The sequence below is a fragment of the Sceloporus undulatus genome, chromosome 5 (assembly GCF_019175285.1).
Source record: "Sceloporus undulatus isolate JIND9_A2432 ecotype Alabama chromosome 5, SceUnd_v1.1, whole genome shotgun sequence".
NCBI lineage: Eukaryota > Metazoa > Chordata > Lepidosauria > Squamata > Phrynosomatidae > Sceloporus > Sceloporus undulatus.
In genome coordinates this window covers 138826406-138853643 of record NC_056526.1, presented here as the reverse complement: position 1 = coordinate 138853643, position 27238 = coordinate 138826406, and the positions used below count along the sequence as shown (strand labels likewise).

Sequence of the window (27238 nt, the reverse complement as noted above, 5' to 3'; positions counted from 1 at the left end):
GGGGGGCGTGTTCATGACGGCATTCAGGTAAGGGCCGTCTGAAGGCTCTACCTTCATGACATCATGAATACACCCCTTTTTGCCCGTCTGTAACCCGCCATACTTATTGCAAGCTTTCAAAGCTGCACTGGCTTCTTCATCAAGCAAGAAGTTACCAACCTGAATTTGCTAAATGGCCAACACAGCTACCCCTGCATATTTTCTAGTTAATTGATTTCTAGCCCATTCTGTGATTTATAGCTGCACCTTCCCCAAAAACTACAATCATAGGAATTACTGCAGCTACCTCTACCTAGTCTAATTCACAGTAACATTCTTGATGGTTATATGTCTTCTTTCATTTTAGGGTTTCAGAGTGACTGTTTGTTGGTTTGTCCAAAATGATGGTGCTTTTGAGATAATAACATTGGGGCAGTACAGACGGGTGGCTGGAAGCTGCTCCTTCCTGCCCCGGATTGGCACCAATCTATGCCCCAAAAGAAGCTGCTCTGGGCATGATGGCAGCTGGGAGACGAAACTAGGGCTAAGAGCATCTGGACGCTCAGCCCTAGTTCGCGTACAGGCCGGCATAAAGTACTAGTCTGTACTGCCTCATAGACCACTGACAGTACAAAATACAAGTCATTAATGTTGCCTCACTAAAGGAAATCATGCTACATAATCAAAATGGCAAGATTCCATTGGTTTTATTATAGTAATTATTTTGTCAAAATATGGTGGTGAACTTTTTTCGCACAGGGCTCCCAGCATTGCCATATCAAAAAGAAAAGAAAAGAAAAGAAGATTGGTGAAGCTTTCTGCAGTGTTTAGTTGAAGTGGGGAGCAATATGTATTTCCCAAATGTCTGATTGTTTTGTGGTTGATGATATTCTGGCTCTGATATTCCAGCAGTGAGGGGAAAGACAGAGGAACAATACTGTATGAGAATTATAAAGTATCACAAGAAATGTACAGGTATACCTCATTAACAAAGACTCTGACCAAAAAAAACCACCCTTTTTACAAAGCTTTTACACCTTACACATCTTATATCTAGGGGATGTTTTTAGTAATATCAGCACTGGATGGATGGTGAAGGAGGACTTTATTGTTGTTGTGTGCCTTCAAGTCGTTTCTGACTCATGAAATCCCTGAAGCAAACCTATCACAGGGGTTTCTTGGCAAGCTTCTTCAGAGGAGATTTCGCCATTGCTATCGTTCAAGGCTGAGAGAGTGTGACAGTCACTTGCCCAAGGTTTACCAGTGGGTTTCTAGAGAATCACAAACATTCAGTTTGGTTTGCAGAAGCATGTCTGTTTTAAACAGTGCAATAAAGCTTAACCTGGGAAAGAAGGGGATTCTACTCAGCCAATCTTACTAAAGCGGTGTGTGCTTGCCTACAATGGGAAAGGCAAACAGCAGCTGCCTCCAGAATACTATACTCAGCATGTATGAACAGAGAGAAAAGGAGAGAGCAGATAAGTCACCAGCTAATCATGGCATGTTTTTAAAAAAGCATAGATCTATAAATTTGGTCACTAGAATGGAAATAATAACCAAAGCAGAGGCTGTTGAAAGAGGGGGAAAATCTCTGGATATATTTTGAAAGAAGTCTTCAAATGGTCTGACAGTGAAAAATACCAAGACATAATCCCACAGTGTATTTTTCCGAACTATGGCAAAATAAACCCTTTAGCCACCAGCAATTATCCATTATTATCCAGTTAATATTCTTTCTAGGTAGAAAAGTGGAAGACTGCAAGCAAGAGTGAGGTTAATTTCTAATGACAACTGAAGGTAAACAGAGCCACCACTACTGCAGAAAAACTAAAGATAACCAACTATTAATCATGTTTCTACATAATTAAAATGGCACTGAAGCCAAACTAATAGAAAGGCTTAGAAATCTATGGATTAGTGAATCAGATAAAATCTCCTCATTATGCAACCACTCTCTCAACACAAACACACAGCTTACACATGACAAAGTACTTGAACAATCTTGGGTGAAATCTGTTGCACGAGTACAAAATATAATATTAGCAAAAACAGAGTAAGAGAAGCATTCCTGGTGTAGTACATAATGGTTCTTTTCTAGTACTCTCATCAAGATATGAATTTAAATTGGCTATATTTCAACATAAAGGGCTGAACTCACTCTTGTTTTTCTTACACTCATACTAACCTCACGAAAATCACCTAATGTAAGATATACAGATCATATTGTTTGGCACCAAAGACACATTTCTTAAATATAATCTGATGGGATCTGATTTTGTTTAGAACAGGATATTGCTGGAACTCTACATCTGTTTCTACATTCTTGGGAATAATGACATACTATAGCATAAGTCACTGAGGGGAAAATAAGTGGAAATTCAAAAGCATCTGATGTAAATCTGAAGTGAAGAATAATGTGGGCCTTATTAATAACCCCTTAAGAGTATAACAACACCCACATTGGAGTGTAAAGGGGTCAATTAAAGCAAAACCACTTCCCAAATTGTCACTGAAGAACACATATCTAAATTTTTATACTGTATTTCTATTTTTTGTAAGACTTAACATATCCACAGATCGTAAAAAGTGGAGTATTAAACAGATGACACTTGAAGAATTTACTTCAACTGTATATGTGTCTATTCACTCACATGCAATGACCACATTGAAACATGCACTACAGAGGTTTCCTGTGGCAATGATATGTTTCTCTATTGTACATTAATTCTTTTAAGGCATCATTGTCCTCTTTAAAAACTTGTTAACCTGGTAAGCTCCATTGAGAGCAAATTAAAAGCAAACGGCCTGGTTCTTTTCAGAATGGAGCTGCACCTTTAAATACTGCCTACGCCAGATGGTCTTGGCATATAAAGCAGCAGGAGACAACATTTTAATGCTGCTCAAACAAGCATCTTGTGGTAGTTGCAGACCAATGGTAGCAGCCTCCATCTGCTAATCCTCTCTGTAACCATAGCAACTTCTATTTCAGACAGTTCTTCAGCTTTCAAGTCAAAGGAGTCTGCGTGAGCTCAGCTCTCTGCCAGGGTTCTAACACAAGCAGGTACATTTCCTTTTGTAGCAGAAAACCATAGTTCAAGAGATATTCTTCATCCCTAACAAAAGATCAGAACTTGAATCCATCTTTCCATCCCAGAGTTTGCTTCATTATCTGTTTCCATACAGTGTCCTTTGCTTGAATATGAACATAGAGCTCCACTGATATCATCTTTCCCCTTCCAAAACATATTCAATTTATAGTTTGGGGTGTGTGAAACGGACCTCAACCAACTTGACTTGAAAGTAGACTGCAAAGACTGAGACTTGACGCTGAATTTGAGTAAAAGACTGAATACACACTGTCATAAGGTTCAAGCAAAAAGAGGGGCTAATAGTTAAAGAAAGGCTCATCCAAGCCTGAAACGCACATCAGCAGTGTTTTTCCAAAAGAAGTAAAATTATTCCATTTCCTCCTGCTTGCCCGCCAGTATCTGCTACACCCATGTGATGTGAGGTCCCAAGCTGAGAGAAGATAATGTGCTAAGGTCCCGTCGTAAATTGTAAATGGTTCAGTGGAACACTGAGACCCAACCTTTAGGCCAATTACAGCACATGATAGAACCTTAAAATTTAGCAAGGGGGCAGCAAGCGAAAGATGCAGTGGATGGGTTTTACTGTAGAAGATGCTTGGAAATTAATATACTTATGTGAATCAGCGCCAAATATTGTTTTTCATGAAAAGCTCTAGAGAAGATATAGGCTATTAGTGTTTGTTGTTTGTCCTTTGATATAAAAATATCGCATCCGTGAAAGTTTTACCTCTTTTCTTTTTAAATAATATTAATATGTAAAGGATTAAACCAACATACAATGCAAACATCTCTGCGGGTTCTTCAAAACAACACATAAATTCAAAAAGTAATTTATGAAGTATTAAATGTGATAATGTAATAGTTTAAAAGCTGTCTGAATTTTTCATGGGAGCTTGGTCTCCTTTTTTGCCTTTTGTAATCTGAGTCAAAGTGATATTAAACCAGAAAAAGATCCATAAATATTACCGTGCAGCAACCAAAACACTGGAATGTCCCAGAAAACTCTGTTCAGCAAGCCAATGTTGATTTTATGCACGTTGCTGCAGGCGCTCTGGGACAATGCCAGGGTACAAATGTTGTTGAAGGAAGCCCACCGAAATCTACTTTCTCCACACCCATCTTAATTCTTATTATTATATCTTTGTTATAAAGCTTGTCCCACCTTCCCTCATTCCTCATTCTCATCCTCGCCCCCGAAGATTATTCCACATTAAAGGTGGCCATAGAGCAGAAACAATGTTGATACATTATCGAATTTTAAAGAACCCACAAAGACATCACCTTTTTGATAGAATGAGTAAATAATTAAAATCTGCTATACTTTATGTTTCCTCCGAAAACGAACCAATCCGACTGTAATACTCCAACCTTCTATCTCTTTTTGAGGACAGTCCAACAGGCTTGGGTATGTTATAGAGGGAATCCATTCTGATGTTAATTGGTGTTGCTGTATCAGATAATGCAAGGGCAGGAAATGTCAGTTAGAATGCTTGTTGCCCAGCAACTTTTTGTAAGCACGTGTGTTAAGAGTCAGCTTCGTGGGCAAGAGTGAACTGGGCCTGGTGTACATTTTTTTTTAAGAAAGGCATGGTGTATGTAATGGTATTTTGAGGGACCAAATACCATAAACCCACCATAGCCTGTTTGATCTTGGAGCTAAAAGGTCCACCTTGGGTTGTATTTGGATGGGAGACCAACCATCAATATCAAATCTAATGGGCTATATTTCAGAGGAGGAACTGGCAAACCTCTCTGAATTTCTTGCCTAAAGAAAACCCTATGGAAGTTTGATGGGGCTGCCATAAATTTATATGCGTTGATAGGCGAAGCTTGAAAGCAGACACACACTCTTCTTTGAACTCCCTCCGCTGAAAAAGCCAGCTACTAGAATCTTCTTTCAGTGTAACTCTGAAAAAAACAATAAGCCAGAACCTGTTTCTTCCCCTACCTGAACTCTCCTCGACGCTTTTGGTCGCTGGCAAGACATAATGTGAACAGTCACGTTCTGTGAGAAGATGTGTATATTTTTCTCCGGTACAATAAATTAGTTCCTGTGTCCATTTTGGAAGTGGCTTTAATCTTGGAGTTTTATACATCCTGTAAAATTGACCTGAAGGGAATGAAGACCCTGAGTTGGGTACAGAGCCCACAAGAGATAGTGAAACAGGAGATGATGTTGCAAAGGATGGTGCACAGCTTTTGCAAGCAAGCACTGCTTTGCTATCAAGTCCCACCCTCGCAAAATTTCATCATGTACAGCACAAAGTGCGGGAACATTAAAATATACTATATATATATATAGATGATATATATATAATATCTATATAAAAGTAATATATATTTGCTGTTATAATAGTTTACAAGACGAAAAGGTAAGCTACCAGTATAACGAGTTTAGGAACGCTATACCTCGCAGTTTTCTCAAATGTCTCAATTGCTTTTTTTAAAAAAGAATACTTTCCTTCGTCACGTCATCAACACCCAAACACCTCAACACAATCAAACATGCTCAATGTGACATAGCATAGCCAGCACATGAAGCAAAACTCCTCCTTTCATTTAATAAGCCAAATCCCTCAATAAAGACGTAAAAGTAAATCAAATGGAAAATGGCCATGCCCCAAACGGATGAAGTTAAGCCAGTTAATTATAAGGCAGTATAGGTAGTTTTAGTGCTGGACTAAGGAAATATCAATCACACTCTTTTTCCTGAGTTTGGGCAGGGTCTGAGACCATCTTGGGCCCATGTGGTATCAACAGCTCATGCCCAGACTGAACCAAGCCCATACCCGATAAGAACGTCGCCCCTTACTTTGCTAAGAATGGAAAGACACATGGGAGCGAAGTAATGGGGAAAGTCCCCATCTGGCATGGATTTTAATGTAATGTAAGTAATACAGTTTATTCGTCATTGACCACAATGGGATGGTAAGATTGGGAACAGAGCTTGCAATAAATGCAGTCCCAGCCAGGTGTCACCAAGCCCAATTGGGAGAGAGAGCCAATTAAATAATCTCTGGAGAACAGACGCTGAATCCTACTCAGATCAGAAAACCCACTTAGTGATCTGGGCAAGTCACACATTTCAGACCTCAGAAACTCAACATAGGTTCAGGTTAGGGGCACAACAACTTGAAGGCACACAACAACAACAAAGTTATGCCTGCTGTTGGTGGGGGAATAAGTACAATTATGGGTAACTAAGTTATCCATGCCTGGCCGGCAAGATCATTAAGATAAGACCTGAGTCATGAAAACAAGGGCGGCGCGTGGCTAAACAGAGGATTTCGGTGTGCCCGTCCCAAGCAAACTTAAAAAGGTGTGGGGGTGTGTGCCGTCCGGTGAGACATGGGTCCCAGTGCTCTCAGGGCCTTTTTTTGTGAGATCAGGAGCCAATGACCTATCATCAGCACCACACCCAGGCACACCCGGTAGTTAGATTGGGAGGTGTGAAAGACTCACGATTTCCAGCATAGTTCAAATGAACCAGGTCAAAGGAACACGCAGGGGCAATGGAAACACAAGGTGTGAAAAAACAGACCAATGAAAAGCCCAGCCCGGCGAGTTCGGGAATGGGTAAGCGGAAAGAAAAACCCACCGCTTAGCAAAAAGAAGCGACAAAAGAAAGAGAAGGGGAAAAGTGGTTTGTCCATTTGTTGACAGATTGTTTTAAAGGGGTGTGAAACAGTTTGCTCAGGACAACCGAATAGGGGCAGAATTCATGTGAGAATCCCTACGGCTACCGGCAGTCACCTCGGTCTGGAGGGCCACAAGAAAACGAAGAACCTCCAACGCATGTTCAGAAGAGGGGTGACGCAGGCGACAGCGGAAAGTAGACGGGAACGAGAAAAGCGCCCACGGGAATACCTACAAGACAGAGAGAGGAAGGGAAGCACACAAAGGGCGACGCCGGGAAAATGACAGTCGTGCAAAAGCAGCAGGGCATCAGAACTGGTGGGGGAACGTGGCCGGTAAGTCATGGCGGAGGTATGTGACCGAAGGGGGAACCGATCAGGGGGTGTGGTTGGGGAAGAGGGAGGGCAGAGGAGGGGGGCAGGCCGCCGCCCCGAGGCGAAGAGAGTTCGTGGACTTGCCACGCAGGACTGCGCTCGTCGGAGCAGAAACCGTGGGAGCTGTTCAGGCAATTAGAGCCGGTTGGTGGCACGAAGGACTGAGCACAGGCAAGCAGGGAACACGGGGCACAAGGCAGCAACCCAGACCACGCACGACTGGGCCTAATTTGGCCACACAGAAAATTTAGCCGCCCGGGGTAAAACGTTCGCCGATGCGTTATAAGTGCACACAGCGGGGCCGCGCACGGGAGGTGTGGAGGGAAACCGGATGGGCCCCAGAATGCGAGTTTCCACACAGGGAACCGGGCCGCCACCAGCGTGCATTCGCAGCGCATGCCCATCGGGTCCAGGGAGCCAGTTCTGGGAAACGGTGTCAAAAATTCCAGAAAGGAAGTCCCAGGGGAACCGCCCCCCCCCCAAGGGGAAACACGCGGGGCGGCGTTCCCTGACGGTAAACGAGCATTCTGTGCCACCCTCGGATTCCCATCACGCGCCAAATGGGCCGAGGCCCAGCTCGTGCACGTTAGAGACGATCGGGGATGTTTTAGCCCCAGGCGATAAACTCCATACAGAGAGACAATCTAGAAAGAATGAATAAAAGCATGAGTTTGGAAGAGATCACAAGATCATCAGTCCAAAACCTGCCACCCGCCCTAGGTTTGAGGGTAGAATCTATTTTTCCCTAGACTTTCATCCAGTGTTCCTTGTTCTAGCTTTGGAGCAGCAGAAACAAAACTGGTTCCGCGTCAGTGGGACAACTACCACCCAGCGTCCCACTATGAAGTAAAGCATAGCTGGAGTCACTTGGAATAAACTTCATAAACTTCAAGAAGATGAAGATTCCAAAGAGGTCCTAAGCATTTTAGAAACACTGGCGGAGTTCGTCGTTACTCCCAGTAGCATGGACCCATTTAATCAATTCCGAAGAGGAGGGAATGTGTGTGGTATGGGCATGCCTTCAAGTCACCTTTGCTTCTGGTATCCTCCCCCAAATCCATAGGTTTATCTTAAGGCAAGGAACATTTCAGAGGTGGTCTTGCCAGTCCCGTCCTTACTATAAATAAAGCCACAGCACCTGGCATCTGTTGGTGGGTCTCCATCCAAGTACTAACCAAGGCGGCCCGGCTTAGCTTCGTAGATCATAAATGAAGCTGTGTCTTTATGATATTTAGGCCGAAATCCAAGTGATTCAATAGTTTAGTCCAAGACGACGGCAGGATTTAGGCCCAGGTTATGCAAAAGATGTTGGTTGGTTTGCTGGTTTTAAAAATGCTATAAACATATGCATTTTCAATATGAACGTGAGTTTGATACATAAACATAGATTCAAACTGGCTTTTAATAGTGGGCTATAAAATTTTCAGGTATGAATTACTAGCTCTCTTCCATCCATCAACGCAAGCATTTCAAATAGTCCATAGAAGAAACAAGATATAAACATAAATCTATTCCTACCAAGTTCCAAACCTGTAGAACTGTTTTTTTTTAAGCAAAACCGCTCCTTGGACCTGCATCATTTTGCTGAATCTTGTTGTGCACATGTTTCCAGCTCTATTTTAATTTCTGATGTAGGTTGAACCAGATCTGTAACAGAGTCCAAACATGACAGAAGCAAGGCCAGAAGGGCATTGCAGTGCTTCCAGTCTATTTCTATTCAGTTCTAATAATTCCTGCGATGAGTTTTTGCCTCTTTCATTGCAAACCACACACTGTGCCTGACATTTTCCCGTTGAGGTATCCAGTAATACTCCGGAAGAAAGTCTTTCATAGTTATCCATTGGTATTCAACCACACCATCATGAGTAAGCCTAGGAAAATAGCTCCCTTTGACCTTAGTGGGACATAATTCTGACAATAGATATATAAATACCCACTTTCCAGTCAATCGTTACATTTTTTTTTACCCTTCGCTTGGAAACGATTCTCTTAAGATTATAGTAAAGATTTTTAAAAGCAGTTCAAGAATGGGTTTGTAGCTTACTAAAAATTCCTCCTTTAATTCGCTCGCTTGTGTAAAATCCTATAAAATTATTAAGTAGCAGAAACATACTGCTGGAGGACAAATCTTGTAAAATGGAATTACGTAAAAATGTTCAATGGTTTTTTCAGGATACTTTATGATAGTACACTAGGCCAACCGAAAGCTGTTCAAAGCTGGCAGCATCATTGCCTTTTGCCGTTGAGTCACAAACAAATTAACATTTGGATGCAGATTGATCTGGTGTTATTCTAAGAAAGGATGAAGCAAATAGAAATGCATTGGGGGATCCAAAATAACCATGTTTAGTAGGCAACTTTCTCAGGGCTTAGAAATTCCAAAGATGAACCTGGGAAAGTACAAATTTTTTGCACTATTCTAATTAAACACTTTCCATTTTTATTTTTAAATATCATGGCTTCTCTTTCAGCATCTGAGATGAGGTGAGACATGTTCAGCGTCTCCCTAATAAAAGAAGAGCAATGCGACTTGCAAAATATTACTACTTTAAAACTTGTGTGATACATACTTAGGTTGGCTTCAAAGTCTATTCGTGCTCAAAGACCAACTGAAGTCAAACAGGGATGTCCCAAAATACAAGCTATAAAATCAAAGTTAAAAAGAATCTTTATGAGAAAACATTATTGCCTAAACTAGCATGAGAAAAGCAAGAAATAATCAGATAGGGACAGAAGAAATGTCAAATCCATAACAAAAAGGAAGAATTGTTAGCAACCTGCATTCATCCTCTATTCTTAAACTATGCTTCCAGATCTTGAATGCTATAGCTCCCATTTACAGATAGTGAACTTGTGTTCGACACAGATCTGGAGGGGTCCAGGTTGGATAAGATAACATCCCTCCTTATCAGCCACTTGTATATACACAAGATTCTCTTCTCTCCTACATGATCTCATAATCATTTATGTAGTTTGATGAGGTCTTGAAAGGAATCACTGCCTGAGAGCACAATAAATTGATGGTTTTATGAGTAAAACTGTTTTTTTTAAAAATAGAGTAGAACCCAAAACCTTTAACAATTAGTCTTTCTCTTGTCAGTTCCTTCACACTGACGGGTCCACAACACACGACAAGGAAAAAGACAAAGAACACAGCCCGAGGCCAGAGGGGGAAGGGGGGAGGACAGGGCAGGGGCAAGGGAAAACGCGGGAAGCAGGGGGGGCTGTGGAAATGGTGGTAAATGAAAAGAGAAAGGGCAAGCGGGAAATAGTGAAGTAAGACGGGCCAGAAAAGAGGCAAGGAGCTGGAGAGGGAAGGCGGGGACTCATACCGTTCGCACGGATCGAGCAATCAACCGGAACCGGCGCAGACACGGGCTCCGGGTAAAAGCACCAAGAATGAGCAACAAGGAGCAGCACTAATCCGCGGGGCAGAGCCGCCCACCCGGAAGCCCCTGCTAGTGACAACAGAACAAGATACAGATTAACAGGGAAATTTCCTCCAGACCCAAGGTCACACAGGGTTGGACACACAACGCCCTTCTAGGCCAGCAGTCTCTGAAGATAACAAGCACAGATGCTGGCCCACAAAAAGGAACTGGGGAAAGAATGGAAAAGCAGGCCTTATAAGGGATGGCCCAGAGTTACCGTCAAAAAGTGGCTAAGAGTGGCAAAGTTTAACTTTGTCCCAGGATTCTAAATTTCCTCCAAACAGCACTGCACAGGCGCAGTACAAACATCTTACATTCGTAGAGACAATGAAGAAGAAATATATATATTCAGCTCTCTTCGAGGCCAGCATTCTCTGAAGATGCCACCACAGATGTCTGCCAAACATCAGGAATAATCTTCGTCTGAGAACATAGCCCACATAGCCCCCCAAACCACAAAAACCTAAGGATTGCCAGCCAGAAAGCCTCTCTTCGACGGCACAGCAGAAGCTGGCATCGAAACTGTAGCTCATGTGTCGTTAGTCCACGATTGTGGATAATTTGCCGCTAAACTCTGTCAATATTGAAAATTCAAACATGATCATGTATTCCATTCATTGTATTTTGACTGGCCAAGTTTGGCTTCTTCTGTACTTAAGAAAATGTCAGCTTGATGATAGCCCTACCTTGAAAAATGGCGCATTGCCATACTCTGAAAAGATTGTGGCATTAAGACTCAATTATGATGTTTAGCATTGAAATGCATGTTCTTCACTAACCATGCACATGATTTCACTTAGAATTATGCAGAGAAAACTGCATAAAGAAGCCATCGAAGCAGTACAAGAGAGGGCCATTTCTGGTGTTTATGGTTGGATTACATTATGCCTGGAACCATTTAAGCTGGGTATACTGCACCTCAGGAAATGGTCAGGTTACTTTATACATTTTTAAAAACAACCTGAAGTGATGCCATTTTTTAGTAAAAATAATCTGCTGCCTCAAGTGCATTTGTGTTTTCTTGCTATTATAACAGAATGTTCAGATGAAGTCACTCACGTGACCGCATCTATGCTGTCGCAGGAGGCAACAGAACTGGCGCCAGTCAAAGTCCATTGCCTTGGACAATTTATTTATGCAATGTGGTTTTATAACAACCTCCGCTCTCAAGATTAATAACAAACTCTCATCTTTTTTTTCTATGAATCTTTGTGCGTGTTGTCGGTGAAGACATAAATACGGTTCAAATGTCCATCCCTCAAACTGTTGTAGAACTGAAAGCTTAATTGCAATTGGAGGGAAAACATGGTTAAGACACCAAGGTACCTTTTGAAGTATTATTGTGAGCCCTCAAAGCTCTAACTTTTTCAGTGAGAGAACCAGTTTTCCGGCCCCAGGGGAAAGGGAAGGTTTTCCGGTCAGCTGATTGCACACGATGGATCTCAGAGTGTCGTTCAAATCGTCGCTCGTAAAAGTGAAAGGTGCCTGGTGGCTTAGCAGGCTAACGCCTGGCCGTGAGGCAGGGAGACGTTGAGACACACACACGATCAACCTAGTCAACCCGTCTCAAGATCTTCAAAACATCCTCGCTGTCCTCCTAAGCCGCCTCTGCTCTGCATCCTCCATCTCATATCAACTTTCATAAATCTTCTTCCTTCTCCGCAGCACACACACATTTCAGAAGCCTGGGCAATAGCCTTTGGCTCACAGACCTAGTGAGCAGAAGTATTGGGGAAAGCTCATTTGTGGTTGGAAACATTTTGTTCTCTCCCCAGGGTTGTATTTCCCACCAACAGTTGCATCCCTGCAACCTTGGGTTCAGCCAGCCTGTGGATATCTCTGACTTCAGATGCCATTTATTATGGAAATATTCTACATTCTATGGTGATATTTGAAATACAGAGAATGAGAGCAGACCTTGAAAGTTATAATTTTGGACCCGAACTCTCACTGTTGTAGGATTTATGTAAAACTGTAATCCAAAAGCACCTTTTCCTTAAGCTCTGATAACTACATCGTTGTGTCATCACACGATAGATAATGTAGTTTAACACCATGTTAACTGTCATGGCTCCATCCGACAAGAATTCTGGGATTTGTGTAGTTTTGTAAGATACCAACTCTTTGGGAAGAAAGGCAAAGACCCCGTAAAACTACAAATCCAGGTTTCCAAGGATGGTTGCTACAGCACTTTAAACTGATACTCAATCCATTGCTTTCTACAATGTAGATGCAACCCTCAGTAGCAAATAATATTACTTTAAAATAAAACAAAACCCCAATTCCATAAGAGTGTACCTTTATGGTCCAACCAAAAATGCACAAAAGACATCGATGCAAGCTTTAGAAGATCTGCTTGCTCTTCGTCAGGACAAAAAGTTTATAAATATATATGGGAGGAGGCGGAAGAGACAGAGGTGAGTCACAGGCCTACATTTATAATCAATTGTCTCCCTGTTGATTGGTCGGATCGCAATGCAAACAAGGACATTCCTCCTTTTGTCCATGGGGACACAACCGAAACAAGGAATCTCCCATTAAAAACACTAAAATACGCTTCTTGGATCCAGGATGTCTCGGTTCCGTCTTTGAACCACATCCCCTGTCTGGACAAACAGAATTGAATTTCTCAATAAATTTTGTATTCTTCTATCCTGCCTAATGGAGAAGGAAGTGGAGCCTCTAAGCTAGCTTAGTAGATTTTGTGCATTTTGTTGTCAAATAAAGGTAGTTACTCTTTTATGGATTTGGGGGCTGTAATGTATTTGCTGTATGGCCAGCACGCAACCCTGATATATTGCCCCTGAATATTATTTAAATATCTGTAAAATTTCAGTGAAAGAGCTGGCTTGGAATGAATACAAATAGCCCAACCATGAAAAACTAGTGACTTTTTTGGGAAGACAGAGCTACTTTATGTCCATTATTAAGAGCAAAAGAGACCAAGCAAAGATGAACAATGTGGTCCCTGGCGCCCCCAAGACCACCAATCCCCAGAATTCAAGGCAACAAGTTCCGTACTAAAGTAACCATGCCAGTTGTGCAAAGAAAGGAACAAAGCCCATTTAAGAAATTGTAAATTTCCTCTGTTTACTAAGTTTGGGGCAACGATATACGTGCACCAAGAGACTCCAAGTGTCCAGTGGTAATCTGACTATAGCTTGTCTTGCAAAATCAAAAGCTATACTCCGAGTCCTGGGGCAGGGAAGACAACAGGTCTTCATGAATCCCGCTGATTAGGGTCCTTATATCACAAGGAACTCTACTGATGGCGAACTCAACAGACTAAGAAGAGTATTAATCAGCCACACAGAGAGGCAGCATATGGTGGGCAGTGAATTTTAACAAGCCTGAATACCTACGTGCTTTCCCTGGTTTGCTGCAAGCTCGAACATAGGACTGCTTTTGAACTTTAACGTGGAACATTATGAATCAGGATACAGAACAGAAAGCAGCCCAATAAAGGAAGATCAATGGAGGCCAGAACGGAAAGGGGGCCAATGCATATCCAGTGAATTTGTGCAAAATGATCCTCTGCACGATTGTAATCTGAGTTGCTAATGTAGAAATAATATAAAGTGGGGGGGGATCATTGTGACTGTTGGGAAATGTGCATTGCTTTTTCTAAAAATAAATAAATAACTGAAATGAAACCATCTGGAAAGTATTGGTAATATTTACGCATGCCAAGTGGGAAAATAGTCCGATTTGTTTTATCGAAAATGACACTCTGAGATAGAGACATGTTGAAACGCTTACTCTTTGATACTAGAGTAAATAACTGCGTCAGGAAGGCAAAAGGTCAATCTCATTACTATCGTAGCTGAAATAAAGGTCAAAGAGTTCCGCCTGATACTGACAAGATCCAGATATGGGGTGCCAGCTACACCCACCCATGTCAATAGCAAAACGCCCCTGTATGAATAGGCATAAACTAAGTCCACTCCCATTGTAATGTTTTATCAAAGGCATGACCTTATATAATGTGTGTGTGTGTGTGTGTGAGAGAGAGAGAGAGAAAGAAGAGAGAGAGGAAGGGGAGAAAAGTGATGTTGCTGGCTTGTTTAACAAGCACAGCCTGCACAATAACTCTTCAAAATCCAAGCTACCTGCCTGACCTGAAAAGCGTAACATCTCCTTAGCTTTTATTGAAACGATACATATAATGTAATATGTATCCCGTTAGAAACAGGAAGCCCATGTCCTGCTAATTGCTATACTGCTGAGAAGGTTCGTACACTATCATGCCAACTGAAGGCAAACCATTCAGTGCATTCAGATTGTGCCCCAGCCACCATTATATACTTCTTTTTTAAAAAAAGGAGATTTCCAATGTGAATAAGGTTTTTGCTTTATGATTGCTAACCATATAATTAAGCTTTACCCAATAAAGATTGTTGGAGAAGGAGAAGCCCTCAGTCAAGGGAGTCAAGAAAACACTTGATCTTTTGAATGTCTTTTTTGGTAGGCTTTCCATATACCGAGGGTGAGATCCGAATAGTCCTGTAATACGGTAACTCAATCTCTGGGTGAAACTCACATGATGCTACATTGATCTGGAGAGAGCTGGGCCATGGTGATCAAAGACATTTGGGGGAGATCAGAGAAGAAGTCCTGGAAATGAGGAGAAAAAATATGAAAGTGGAGAGAATTGATAGGATATTGGAATGAAACAAAGGATAGGAAGAATAGACAAGTGAACATAGTGTAGTAAAGAAAAAGAATAAGGGGGAAAGAAGGAACAACCAATGAGAAAAGAGTCTAAATAGGAAGTTCAAAAGAACAATAAAAAAGAATAGGGCAAATCATAATTTAAAAATTGGAAAACCAAGTTTAAAATCCAGGCAAGGTAAACATGTCATTAGAAGAACATTTCAGAGACACCAACCAAGAGAAAATGAAAATTATGACGAGTCTATTTGGTACAAGATTGAACATTGTAACTGTCTTTTTACTTGGCAGAACGTTATCCATATACTTAGTATTATCTGCAGTAACTACCAGTGCACTCTAGAGTAACAAATACAGCATAGCATTTCTCACCACATTCTGGAGAAACCTGACCATTGAAGCTGACACTGACCTCAAGGTGGACCATTGCCATCCAGGTATGTTTTTTGACTGCAAATCCCACAGATCGAGATAGAATACAACAAAAAAAAAGTAGTCACTAGATGCCAACAAATGTTTTAAAATAACAAAAGGACCAAGTGTGCCTGGGGTGGGTGCGGGGGAATGTTCCACAAGTAGGGTGGGATGAGAATTTCATTTGTTCTTTTTTGTTAATTTTATAAGTTTTGGAAATGCACCTTCCCAAAATTCAGTTTGATTAAAAGACTGAACATATAAAGATCACTCATCCAGGCAGTCATCATTTTGTTCTTTGCCCTTAAAATGAAATGTTGCAATATCAAAAGATGTGTCTGCTAAAGATTAGGGAGTGTTTCTTCCTTGTCTCAGAGTCTCATATTTAAACATCTAAATAGCAACAGTTATGTTGTCCCTTTCATACTGGGAAAGCCGTAATAACTGAAAGTGGCAAACATTATAGAGAATTCCATTGATTTTATGACCCAGCCCAAGACGTTGATCAAGATTTTGCACATCAGTTTATTCAGATTTACAACAGGTCAGGTCATGGCCTACTAACACAGTAACATTTACATTGACAACAACTGTATTCCCAAAATGATTCAACAGTTTGTCACGCTATTGCTTGTCATGTGATGGCTAATGAAGTTCGTTTTCAGTGGCGAGGAGGAGGAGAAGGAAAGTATCATCATTCCATACATCCTAGGAGTAATGTAAATCCCTTATGTAGGTCGCATAGAAAGACTGGCTATAATCCTCAGATCTTGTTCCATTCATTGTGATTTTCTGTTCTTACCAGTGTAGTCTTAAACCACAATGGAAACAGGAATGGGTCAAGCGCATGCCTAGATTTCTCTCTGTTGGGGTTTTTTCAGCACAATTAAAAGGTGTGTGTTTCAAACACAGTAAATTATCCATCTGTTTCATAGCTTATGATGGTGCTGATCGCAGTATCCTACAACTTCTTAGACTCAGTAGATAAACTCTCTTTATTAAAAAATCTGAAAGCTTTGAAAACATCAGATTATAAAATGTGAGCAACAAATGTGTTGGATATAAAAGGATGCATAAAAATTAGGATTTCTCCATACCGATTAGCCCACTGGACATGAAGCCAACTAGCCTGAGTAACCAACACAGATGTCAGAAAGAAATCCTCTCCTTTTATTTATGAATTTATAAATTCCACTGGTGTTATTAAAATGGTGCAAAAAAATCTCCATTGATATTTTAAGTTCTAAAAGGGTCAGTCTTTCAGAAATTCATTGTTCCATGTAGTGTTATGGAAACTTCCGGGATGTTTCTTCCATGCAATCACTGGCTATGCAGAGAATGTTGTAGGTTTCAAGCACATTGCTTTGGCACCGTCTGCGCTAACAGCCTAGGTGCAAGAAGCGAAATTCAGTGTTGGTGACCTTCGTTGGCAAGGATGGGGAAGAGGACTTTAGCTCCAAAGTCTACATGTGCGACTACAGCTTGTTGAAGACAAGGCAGCCCGGCCAGGAAACAGCTGGCAATTTGTAGAAACAAGCCTTACCGGTGCATGTTTACATATTTTTTTTGATTGCCAATGGTCAATGAGAAAACATTGAAGGGACATCCAGGCACTGTGTGCATAAATATTGGTCCGGCGCATAACCCAGAATGCCAGAAACAAGAGGCAAAAAATAAGACAAACTCCAAGCATGGAGCTATCCAGGATGCCAATCCCTTAAAAGCAGTAATAAGGTATGGAAAATAATTTATTCATTATTTAATTAACTTATTTGCCAGCTTTTAACAATGGAGAGGAAAAGGGGAATAAAATTGTTTACGGAACGAGATTACAGCTTATACTTCTCAGGGTAGGGTTTGGGGAATGAACTTCATAGATTCAAGTTCTATAATCGGTAGAAAACCAGTGATTGAACACCAATTGATATTTTTTTTTTTAAATATGTGCTACAACAAATCTGATTGATGGGTTATCTATTTTCGCAACGTACTTAATCTCTGATGAATACAGTGATATAAGTGACAAAGACACAAAGGAAAAGGAATCCCCTCTCTCCTTCCAGTGCCCTCCAAACTGATTCTTGCAACCGCTAAACATCATGTATGTGTCTTCTCTTCCTACCTTTTAGATTTGGCCTTCTGTTCAGATTCTTTAATCCACAATCCAACCATCCACAGCTTGAAAATATTTTTAAAAATTTTAATAAAAAAACCAAACTTTTTGATTTTGCATTTTAATAGAATATGGGACTTGAGCATCCAAGAATTTTGGGTAACCATGGGGGTCCTGGAACCAAATCTAACTAATATAAGGGCCTCATTGTATTAATCCCTTTCAGTGCTGAATTTACTATCATAATAGGAGATCAAAGGACACAAAAATCAATTCCAATTTCCATCAACGTTAAATCAAACACACAGGTAATAATGTGAAATATATGTACATTGATAAATACCATGAGCGTTTCAAGTACCTAATGTATTCATGTAATGATTTCAACCCGAACAAAGCTCTATGGGACTTCTAAAACATATGAGTAAGAGAAGGCTTTGTTGGGCAGTTTTACATCGCCAGAAATTAGCTGATTTAAGAGCAATCTTTTTGGAAAAAACTTTTGTGGTAAAAATATACTCAAAACAGTAGCGTTTACGGTAGAAGATGTATTAGGATCTATATGCTATATGTGCAGATGAGAAAAAAACAGACCAAGTGATTGGTCAAAATGGACATTCCAGTTCCCTATGCCCTTCCTGCTGTAACTTGCACTAACACATGTTAATAGATATTAAAAGGGAATACTTAATTCTTTAGCTGTCTCCTTTTGCCTTTACACAACGAAAATAGTAAGATTTTTGTGGACACACATTGTAATTGGCAAAGTCCAATCAATTGCTGATTATCTTTACAATATGATACGACTCTGTGTCTTCTGTGATACTTAAGTAACTTAAAGACGCAGGGCCAAAGTTTCACAAGGAGCATTTCCCATTCTACTATCCATCTGTAAAATTATTCTTGAAGGGCAAATGGTCTGAGTTAGATTTTGGCCTCACCAAGATAAGTCGTGACCTATTTATATGAATTTCACACACGATCCCGTGGCATTACAAGAACCTTGTCAAGAAATCCAGAAGGGCAAACAAATGTAACATGATGAAAAATGGAATTTGTGAAAAAATCAAAACAGCTAGAGTTGATCCTACACTGGCAAGAATATTAAAACAAATAAAACCTATCAGCACAGTAAATTGCAATACCACTGAAATCTTGGCTGGGCTATGGTGTAACATCCAGGCACAGATTCAGGGAAAGAGCGGTTTTGTACTGATGATCCCTCTACAATAGAATGAGTAGTGGCCACTGCACCAAAGTAAAAACATTCTTCTCTACAATTACACATCATCTGTGAATCTGCACCAACATTTAGGAATGTGGTAATGAAATATATTTGTTGGGATCACTACAATACTTTCTCATAAACAAACTTTCCAATTTAAAGTCGTCTTCTCTACAGACATTTGTTGCTAACTGCCAAATAGTTAGCAGGACTCTGGGGAAGACAATAAATAAATTTAGCACTCAGGCTGCTTCTTACACATACATCATGGAATCATCTCTTGGCTGAATTTTGGGCTCCAGGATTGTCTTGACCATGTTTGCATATCCACAGATGGATCCAGCCGATTAGTTTCTTGATTGTCATTGTACTCTGAATACATACATTTATCTGGTGCACTAGCTATATCAATGAAGTGGCACTGGTGACTAACCTTCACAGTTCCATTCTGAGAGATGAGCGATACACTTCCACTAACAACAGAATAGCTATAGCTTACAAGAGCAACCATAAATAATTCTGCAATCACACCTTTGACAGTTAATCATTTCTACTTGCAAAGTATATAGAGTTCTTTTTGTGCATCAATTTTTTCAGTCGACTGTGTGCTTATGAGTGAAGTGATGAAGTTCAGAGGTTTTTTTCTTAGGCAAATAATCCTCAGAGCGTAATTGGTCCAGTCCGTTCCGATCCTTAAATATAGCCTACACACCTGGAATGTGTTGTAAGTCTCCCCCCATCCAAGTACTAACAAGCTTCCAAGAATCAGATCTGGTGCCTTAGAGTATTAGGCCCATGGAGTTATGCCAAGGTAATAAAAACCCAGAAATGTCCAACAAAAAAAAAATTCCCCAAAATGCAAGGATCTAGTAGCAAATTGGAATCGCAAAAGTCCAATAGTAAGAAAGCAAATGCTGACAGACTTCCAAAATGGGAACAAGTTCACAGCAGAGTAGTGTCCAAGCAAGGCCAATTAGTCCACATCCTACTAGAGAGGGACATTCTAAACCACAGTCTAAGCTTGAAAAAACAATCAAAGCAAACAGATAATAACAAGGAGATTCCACAACTAAAACAACAGAGTCCGAGGCCAAACATCAATAAACAACCACAGAAACCTGGGTTTACAAGTACTGGTGAAGACCATCATCGGACTTGGAGCAATTGCTATCTCCATCCAGATCATTGCTTCCTGTGATCCCAGTTTTAAAGAGGCCTGAAAGAGTGAGAGGTGAAACCAAGCAATGTGGGAATCTCAAACACTGAGACCCCAGATCAACCTGCTAATGGCCCATCACTCTGGATCCCTCAGATAGGCACAAACCTCCCATATTCAACTCGGGATGTTCAATGATATAAGACCCTCCTCCTACTTTTACCATAGGCTACAATTGCTCATTATAACAATATTGTTGGCTTCTTGTCTGGTTTAAATCTCTCTTTGCTTTTCCTATTCTAAAAGAATGATTATCTCTCTAATCTCCTGAGTTTTAGCTAATTGCAATAGAAAACATGGTCAGTGGTTTTGATGGTTGGACTGAGGGACTCTGGAAACATTTGTTAAATCTCTGCTCACCATGGGAAACCAACGGGGTTGACGGTGGGATAAGTCCATATGGCCAGTGTGGGAGAAGAAGACAAAAGGCAAACCCACTCTGAACAAATCTTGCCAAGAAAACATTTTTGCCTTAAGTCACTATAAATCAGAAATGAACTTGAAGGCAATAAAACAAGTAAGAGTGTTGAAGCTAAAATATCTCTAGTTTTCATTCTTGGTTTTTTTTATCCTTTTGCTCCATCCTGCACCCCTGAATTTTTTTTGTGAAATGAGTTCAATCTCAGGTTAAACAAGTCTCTGGCCTTGGATAAACTAACCAGACAAGAATAAGGACAGACAAGCTTCAGTCCATACATTAGAGCCCTTTTTGTTTGTCAATGCACGTAACAAACCAGAGTCTGAAGACCCCATCTAATGTTGTTTTCCTGTCCCCAGGTTCCTAAGGACGGACAAGCCAGGCCCAGTTAGACATACACAGGGAACGCGTTGCTTCCTTGTTGCTGTCTAGTTTAAGGTGCTCCCACTGTTTGAGAAGCCAAACAGTGATGGTTATTGCTTTCAATGTTCTCCCCACTATGTCCACTATGACATGCCTGCACTGATTGTCTAATTTAACTGCAAATTTTTCATATTTAAAGTGTGTGAAGAGTTGATAGACGGGTTCAAGGAATCCAGATTTTAAGCCCCATCTCCAGCTATAAACCTATAGATAGCCTGGGAACCATCACTAATCTTTATTCAGACGTACTTCACAAGGTTTTTGAGTGATAAAGGAGAGAAAGTTTTTTGTCTTGTTTTGGTTTTATTTTTTTGGCCACGGGCTTTCTGTTTAGACCGTCCGGTTGCAGCAGTCACGAATAAACTAGCCTGTGGGTTGTCCATTGAGGGCTCAAGGGTGTTATCATCCAAAATAAGCTGGGCAAGATGTCTGAAGAAAGACTCTGCTGCAGCTTCTTCCAACTCGTTGATTGCGTATGAATTATTGCAATTCCAATTAAGAATTAATAAAGTGACAATTATAAATGGATCTGTTGTAACCCAAGCTTATCTAATCTCATTATTATGGGGTTTGAGCAGAAAAGAATATCAAGCACTCCAGGATGTAGGTGGACAACACCATACTAACTAGCAAAAAAACAGCATGCATTGGCCTGGACAACTACAAGGAAGTCAAGAAGGAGATCAAGGGCAGGCTTACGCTGAACATCAAGAAAACAAAAATAATAACAAGAAAGTCGACAAAATGCACCTGTATCATGAGAAATCAAAATAGTAAAAGAGTTCCCAGACCTTGGATCAAATTGTCAGAATAGACTGAAGCCAAGAAATCAGAAGAGACTAGGAATGGGGGGAGGTACAGCTATGAAGAAATAGAAAAAATTATGAGGAGTAAAGATATACACTAAGGCACTAAGTCAGAATTGTACAATGCATAATATTTCCCATCACCATGGACAGATATTAGAGTTGGATAGTGAAGAAATGGAATAAGAAGAAAAATCACACATTCGAGATGTGGTTTGCAGAAGAGTTCGTAGATACTGCGGACAGCCCAAAAGATAGACAAATGGGCCCCTTGAACAATATCAAGCCGAACTTCCTGAAGCCAAGATGACCAAACTGATCTGTCATACGTGGCCACATCATGAAAAGGCATGACTCTTAAAAAGACAATATGCTAGAAAGGTGGAGAAAAGTAGAAAGAGAGGAAGGCGATACGCTAGATGGCTAGACTCAGAGAGGACATAGGCTGAATTTTTCAAGACTGGGGCAAGCATGTGGAGGACAAGAGGTCTGGAGAGGTAGCCTCCACAGGGTCACCTGAGTGGGGTTGACCCGAGGCAAACAATAACTGCATATCATCCAGTTACTGAATTTATCAATTACTCGGTTGTCTTAATGAATGTCAGCCCTATCTTGTTTTAAATGCTAAAAGGAATCCCAAAGCAGAGAAGAACTGAATTTGTATGTAGAGCTGGATTACACAATTGCATTCCATCATGTTCTGCAGAATGAGGCCCATTGCATTTTAGAGATTGTCTGAATACCCAACAAACATCTTTGCACTTTTGCACAGTGGATCTCCTAGAATAGTTAAGGAAGACAGGCTTTTCCTGTGTTGTATCCAATCTACTACTCAGGACTGTTAGAGAGAGCAACATAAGCTCCCTTTAACTCAGTAAGCTGCTGTTTTTGGATATCTTTTGCAAGTTTTACGCGTAGCATATATTAAGATTGGTCTGATGTTCCTCTTAACGCAGACCTTCTAGCTGCTTGCATCAGTTAGTTAGCCCTGGAAAAACCGATCCCATAGTTCCTCTTGGAGAGAGCTTTGGTTCCTACTAAATTCGCATTGCCAGCAGCCACTCCTTCATTGAGCTCTGTTGGGCTCTTCTGAAGGAAGTTCTCCGGGCTGTATTATAGAGACTTGAAGCAAGGGAATCTGCCTGAAAACATATCCCAAAGTTGGCCTCGGGAAAGCTTTGGGGTTTCCTACTAAATTCGGAGGAAAAAATGTATATAAGGGCAGACAAGCGCTTATCGTTTGATCCGTTTAAGCGCCGTGATTGGTCCATTTAATAAAAAAAAACGCCAAAAATAAATCGAATCAAAACGGTCCACAAGCTGGAACGATGTCACAGATAAATCGATTCCGATTAATGCAGGTTAACGTGTACGTCTTCTGACGTATAGTGATTGAACAACGCCAAAGTAAGGTATGGAGGAGAAAATCGCTTTATGTAAACAACACGATTCATGCCAAGTGAGAACCTTACTGACGCTTGCAGGTTAAAAATCCGAATTAAGACAATCGATGGGAACGATGAATAAGCGATTCTGAAGCGGGATACACCTGTGTTATTTTAATTCGATTTTATTAAAAACGTTTTATTTTAATTAGTATCACAAATTCCTAAGTGGGAACAAGCTCAAATCTGCGATGGTTTTAGTGTTATCATACATTGCCCTACCTTGAGTCATTGAATTTCATAGGACATTGTTCTCCCGTGTAATCCCCCGGTTTTCCCACACTTCTTTCTGCTTACTGCAGTAATCTGGAGTTTATCAGAAAATAGAAATTGAAAGTATAAGCCAATGGCAAGTCTGAAGGCAATCATGCAAAATCCTCAATGTCTAGCCAAATTTCTCACTTGCCGGGAAGACTATTTCAATGGGTCCCAAAATTGGAATAGGCAACAGGGATCAGCTATTTAGATCGATCCTAACCAACAAGATGGGCTGTTAATGGGTGCAATTTTGGGATCAGTGGTGGAAGTGCCATGTTCTACTGGGAAGTTGTAATACAGTGAAAGGAGAAGTCAGGCAGAGTCAGACACACATTCTATACAGTGGTGCCTCGGGTTACGAAATTAATTCGTTCCGCGGCTAATTTCGTAACCCAAAAACCTTCGTAACCCGATTGCAATAGGCGCTAATGGGGAAAAACCGCGGCTCCGCCGAGGCTCATTTAAAAAAACAACGCCGGCGTTTTTTTTCGTACCCGAAAAAACGTTCGTAACCGCGAAACAATAAATCCCTATGGGGTTTTTTCGTATCCGAAAAATCGTAACGGGTAATTCGTAGCCCGAGGGACCACGTAAAATGTAGGAGAGGCGAATTTCAGTAAACTAGAGAGTATTGAGGGGCGATCACCGTGGTCAGAAAGACTAAAGAGAAAGGATCGCACGGGTGGGACTTTCTCAAAAGGGAGATAATGAAGGCACAATTGCAAACAGTTTCAATGAGAAAGAAAAATGGGAGGGTGTCTCAAGAAACCGGATGGATTACAAGGAACTTTCAACGAGGCTAAGTTTAAACGAGCTTTATAAGAAAATTGAAAAGGGGGAAATCACGAAAAAGGAATTCAAAGAAATAGCAGTCAGGTGTAATTGGTAAAGTCAGAAAAGCTAAAGCAAAGAATGAAATCAGACTTGCTAAGAAGTTTAAGAACAACAAAAGGGCTTTTTGTAATGTCTGCAGCAAAAGTAAGAAGAGGAAATGGTAGGGCCACTGCATGGAGTAGAGGCAAAATGTTTAACAGGTGAGCAAGAAAAGGCAGAATTACTCGATCTTTTTTTGCCGATTAGCAAGGTTAAGGGTTAAACAGTGATATAAAATTATAAGTACAAATAAACCAGGTAGTAGGATACAATTATGTTATTTGTTTTTTTAGTAATGGTTCAAGAGAGACAATGTTGTAATGTTGAACAATGTAAATTACAAGAACAAAAAAGACACAACTCAAAGAGGTTTTTGAGTAGACAAAGAAGACATCTGTTGTACGTTTGGGGGAGGTCATGGTGGGGAACGCGGGGGGGAATATGTATAAACGTTCTATGTTTCTGGTGTTTGTCTGCTGTATAATGTGTTACAATGTTTCTGTGATGATAAAATTAATTTAAAAATACGGGCTTTCCTCAGTCCTTCTCAGAAAAGCAAAGGGTGCTACAATCACTGAGGCGAATGGAGCGAGGACAGTTAGGAATTTCAGTACAGAATAAGTAAAGAGATAGTAGAGGAATAACTGTTATCTAATGAAATTAATCTCCAGGACCATGAACTACATCAAGGGTATTAAAAGAATGGCAAATGTAATATCAGAGCCATTGGCAATATCTTTGAAACTACCTGGAAAAACAGGAGAAATCCCAGCAAATGGAGGAGAGCAAACGTCGTCCCCATCGGCAAAAGGGAAAAAAAAAGAGACCCAAAAATGATCGTCCAGGGAGGCTACATCAATACAGGAAAGAGGCTGGAGCAGAGCAGTAAAACAAAGAGTCTGTGAACATCTAGATGGCAATTACATAAGCCACAAAAGCTCATGCCAACAATCGAATCTCTTTTCTTTGATAAAATTAACCAGCTTGGAGATGAAAGGATGGCGGTGATATAGTGTATCTTTGATTCAGTAAGACTTTGACAAGGTTTCCCAGGACATTCGTGCAAACAAGCTTGTAAAAGGGGCTGAACAAGGCAATTGTTAGAAGGACGGGTTTGTTTGACGGACCGAACGCAAAGGGTGCTCAACAAGGGCTCTTTTTCATCCTGGAAGAGAATGACCGTGGGTCCCACAGGGCTATGTTCCTCGGCCAGTGGTTATGCAAACTCGTTTATCTCAACCGGAGGACAGAATTGGGAGCAACTTATCAAATTTGCAGATGACACCAAATTAGGAGGACTAGCGATACCCCAGAGGACAGAATCAAGAGGCAAATGGACCTGAATAGACTAAAGCTGGCCGGGTAAACAAATTAATTCAACACGGAAAATGTAAGGTTGGTTGGTTAGGGCGGAAAAATAAAATGCACATACAGGGATTGGGGACACCATACTGATGAAACTCGTGTGAAAGGGATCTAGGAGTCCAAGTATACACAAGTTAACACATAGTGACATGTGATGCGGCAGCTAAAAAGGCCAATGCAATTTTATGGTGCATATAAAGTATATGTCTAGATCAAGAGAGTAATAGCGCCACTGTAGGCTGCGTTGGTCAGGCCCCACCTAGAATATTGTGTCAGTCCTAATGAAACTTTGATAATCATTTAGAAGAAAAATTGTTGAGAATCTGGAACAATATAAGGAAAAATAGTGTACTCAACTACCTCTATAGACCTCCCAAACAAACATTGTACAAAAGAGAAGAACTAAAAAGTAGAACAGTGGTACATATAAGAGAGATCAAAACTTCAAGATGGTGTAAGAACAGGAAAACACAGGAAGAATTGAAAAGATGGAATGTCGGATAACTGGTTCACTTGTAGACGTTTTAAAGGAGAGATTTCAGATGGATATGAAAACATGGTGGGATTGGTTCAAGTAACGCAGATTGAAAAGATAATAAAAGACCCCAAACAGCAAAATTTCAAGTTAAGATGCTTAATTAGAAAGTTTGAAGTAAAACAGACAATGATTAATGAATTTATGATCCAGTGGGCAAGGGATTGAAGGAACCATCAATTTGGAGCAATGGGAAAGGTTTATAGCAAACAAAAATGAAATACACACCGAGTGCAGTATAAAAGAGATGTCTAGAAATAATGTATAGTGGTACCGACACCTTATAAAATTTCTAACTGTCCCGACATATGACCGAATGTTAGACTGTACAAACAAGGGGGACATACTTACATTGTGGTGGTGGTGTAAAAGAACAAAACTAGCCGGGAAGGAAATACATCATGAGATTAGGAAAATAGTTAAAATTAGAGGAAAAGCCATCCCAGGTGTATCTCCTAATATGACAACAATGACAGACACTTTAGATTTGTGATAAAGGAAATAAGGACGGGCGTGCTTTTTCTATTTTGATTGTAGCAAGCAGAATGTTTGCACTAAATATTGGAAAATGAGGAAATACCGTCTATAGAGATGAGAGACTGAAAGTCACGAATATTATGAATGACAAACTGACTAATATCTTGGGGAAGAGTAACCTGGATAATGTTTTGAAGAATGTGAACCTGAAGATGTATAGGCTGTAAGAAAAAAAAAGAAATCATTATACGGTGTTTGAAACATAATCAGGAAAATAGGACGAGTTTAAGAACGGTGTGTGATAGAATAAACATGGAAAGTTAGATTATGTTAGGATTTTCCTAATGCTGTATAATGGATTCTATGGAAAGTATATAAAGAAATTATTAAGAGTTAGTTTATAGATAATAACTTTATTGGAGGAAAATTGGTTTGGCCTTAGGAAGGGTTAGGGAGATAGTGTCTATAAGAAGATATTAAAGATAAATAG

At 40.5% G+C, this 27238-nt stretch overlaps 1 protein-coding gene across 1 annotated transcript in view; it reads left to right on the top strand.

Moving 5' to 3' along the window:
* The window catches only part of CPE (carboxypeptidase E), a 125104-nt gene that overhangs the window by 46200 nt on the left and 51666 nt on the right, over window positions 1–27238 (top strand). The gene's annotated exons all lie outside the window — the stretch shown is intronic.